Source organism: Pinus tabuliformis, chromosome 1_2 (genome assembly GCF_031772625.1).
Source record: "Pinus tabuliformis cultivar Carrire ecotype Pingquan chromosome 1_2, CPIR1, whole genome shotgun sequence".
NCBI classification, from domain to species: Eukaryota; Viridiplantae; Streptophyta; class Pinopsida; order Pinales; family Pinaceae; genus Pinus; species Pinus tabuliformis.
This window is the reverse complement of record NC_142298.1, coordinates 908,094,022-908,097,771: the sequence shown is the minus strand read 5'-3', so window position 1 is coordinate 908,097,771 and position 3,750 is coordinate 908,094,022.

The following is a 3,750-nucleotide window of genomic DNA, read 5'->3' as shown; positions in this document are numbered from 1 at the left end:
TGCTTTGTTACTTTTATTTTTATTTTACAATTAAGTTTATATATTTGCAAGTTTTCATGAATGAATAGATTAAAACATAATAATATAAATTTAAAATGATTCATTTCATTATCTGGATTGTAGATCAAGTTTATATATCCATTTTCAATAAAAATTAAATCAAAGTACCTACAAATTTATAGAAAGATCCAAGCTATTAATCCATTACATGTTTATTCTAGGTTTATAAGCATCTAATTTTCTATGTCTTTTAATTTAAAAATATGGAAATTGTATTAGCTCGATGTAGTTTCTTCAACAAAAAAATACATATTTGAACAATAAATAAGTCTGGAAACCTCTGCTCAATCTAAGATATAATCAAACTCATAATGAAGGCCATTGAATAAAACCGGTAATGAAACCTCCGAACCTGCTCAACCTCAAGATATAATCAAACTTGTAATGAAGGCCAATGAATAAAACTGGTAATGAATGATCAATCAAATTGATATTTGGGGGTTTAGGATTTTTGGAAAGAAGGCTTCTTGAAATATAACATGCACCTTTCAAAACATGCATGTTACAAATCAACTTCCAAACTTCATATGAAGCATGATCTGAACCATTTAGAAAAACACAAATTTAATTGTCATGATCATCATTTATACTTTAAATGATGATACTTTATACGTTTCTACAAAGTTTCAGATGTGCCTGGAGCTTTAGCAATGCATCAGACGTGTGTGGAGCTTTACCAATTAATCGTTACTTTAAGTTTGTTTGTTGCAGAAAACCTAGTAATAGTAGAGTATTGACTGACTTGATTGAATATATAGATGTGTAATTTTGCTTCTGCAATTCAGAATCCCTACAAGATGAAGGAAGGGAATGAAATTTCTTAGTTTCCATGATCCTGATCACTTTCAGACTCATGGTTTTTGCATAGCTATTGCATCAATCCGATTTATAAACTTATATACCCTCTACATCTCTAAAACCTTGTTTAGCCTTTAGGAGGACTTAATGGTTAACCTAAACCAGGATACTTGTTTTTTTTTTATTTTTTGGGGGAGGGGGGGTGTGATTTCAAGTTGGAAGCATAAAACATTACATTGGAATTTCCTGACATTGTGATCTAATCCATAATGGAAACATAATATTGGTGTATATAGTTTAACAAGAAACCATAATATGATCCACATCACTGTAACTCAGTAGGGTGAGCAATATGAGGTTGTGATGAATATTAAAGATTTATGAAGATCTTCTCCTTATGTTGTTATGCTAAACTGCACATTTCTATGGATCTATTCTTCAAAGTGTCTTCCATTTTATTGCTAGACTACTGATTTAACAGTAAAATAGAGAGACGACAAGCAGTTTCAACTGTAAATTTTCATCCATTACAGTTTTCGATAAGCATTATTACCTCACATTACTGCAATCTAAATCGATTATAGTTTTTTTCAATAAATAGAGATCCCATGAAATTTTATGTTATATGCCCTATGATTCTCTCTGACACCTAAATTTAGAGTTACTGTGGAAACATACAGTCTATATAATCATTTTTCGTTTTCAAACACTAAGCTACTATAGTAGTTATTTAAATTTAACTGGAATTATCATATTTTTTAGTCAAATATCAAGCATGATGTAGTAAGACAATCATTAGCTCACTGGGTTGTCACATTATCAATTACATTAGAACATTAAAATAGAATAGAATGATCAAAAGAAAGTAAACCAATTTACTGCTTATTGACTTATTGCATGGTGTTGTTGTCCTTAATATTTAAGGATTCCCAGGTCTTTTACATTCGTCTTTCATTTATAATTATCAAACTAAGGTGCATTTACAATCCTCGTGCCAACCCTAAAACGGCCTCTCCAACACAGAGTTGAGTTACGTAGTTAACCTTTTTATTTATTTAATCCATACATTGACTTCAACTCTCTGTACATAGTTAAAAAAATAGTCCCACTGCCCACTATAAACCAACTAGTAATACTATAAGTGCTGCCCGTGCAATGTAAAGAAGCATGAACGTACAAAGGTGTACATAAACATTGCAAACAAACGTGAAATTTTTCTGCGTTGCGTATTGACTAGCAACGTTGGAGAATGTAGCTATGGTTTTCCCATTCTGTTCTGCAACGAGCGCAAGGATTCTTTCTCCACACGCTTTAGAATGTCGACAAAAGAGACAACCTCCGGATCTGTGATAGACCTTTGATTTCCAAGCTCGTAAATTGATTCGTTTATACCATTCACATGAACGGAATCACATCCTGCGTTGGAGAAGAAACCAAAAAAACAATCAGAAATGGTAACCCATCAGGTCAAAACAATAATGAAAAAACCAGCTAAAACTAAACCCTAGTTATTTACCTATAGCTCTACAACGATTCGTTCATGGCGTTGAGCTGCGCAGGTTGAGTAAATGTCGACGATCTGTCCCTGCAACTTGGGAAAGCATTCAGAGAACCGTGGGGAGGAGGGTGTCGGTCGAGGTATGTATACATCTTCATACAAAGGGGGAGGAGGAATGGTGAGAATGCCAACAGTTAAGGGTGCGCAAGGATTCTTTCTCCACACGCTTTAGAATTTCAACAAAAGAGACAGCCTCTGGATCTGTGACAAACCCTTGATTTCCAAGCTCGTAAATTGATTCATCTATTCCATTCACATGAACGGAATCACATCCTGCGTTGGAGAAGAAACCAAAAAATAAATAAAAAAATGGTAACCCATTATGTCAAAACAATAATGAAAAAAGCAGCTAAAACTAAACCCTAGTTATTTACCTGTAGCTCCGCAACGATTCGTTCATGGCGTCGAGCTACATAGGTTGAGTAAATGCTGACGATCCATCCCTGCAACTTTCAAAAGCATTCGGAGAACGGCGGGGAGGAGGGTGTCGGATGAGGTATTTGTATACATCTTCATACGAAGGGGGAGGAGGAATGGTGAGAATGCCAATAGTCAAGGGTGCGCAAGGATTATTTCTCCACACGCTTTAGAATTTCAACAAAAGAGACAGCCTCTGAATCTGTGACAGACCCTTGCTTTCCAAGCTCGTAAATTGATTCATCTATGCCATTCACATGAACGAAATCACATCCTGCGTTGGAGAAGAAACCAAAAAAACAATCAGAAATGGTAACCCATTAGGTCAAAACAATAATGAAAAAAGCGACTAAAACTAAACCGTAGTTATTTACCTGTAGCTCCGCATCAATTTGTTCATGGCGTCGAGCTGCGCAGGTTGAGTAAATGCCGACAATCTGTCCCTGCAACTTGGGAAACCATTTGGAGAATGACGGGGAGGAGGGTGCTGGCCGAGGTATCTGTATACATCTTCATACGAAGGGGGAGGAGGAATGGGGAGAATGCCAACAGTCAAGTGTTTCATGATTAAATGATGGGATAACTGCATGTTGCTAGGTTGTGCATATGCAAGGAAAACTGTTGTTCCATCCTATATTGTTTCATATTCTTTTTATTTTATTTTTTAATATTATTTTTGTTAATCCTTATACATGGAGATAAATGAGAGGCACAGTAAAATTTTAATCTCATTTGGTAAAAAATTAATTTAAGTAGGGTTTAAACACCCGATTTAGATATGCAAGGAAGTTATGGCTTTTAATTTCAATCATTGATCCAGTGGAGACTACGAGAATATGTTGGCATCTTTTAGTTTAGACCATCAGATCAAAAAGATTAATTAAGAAAATGATTAAGTTGCCGATTCCCATAGGGAA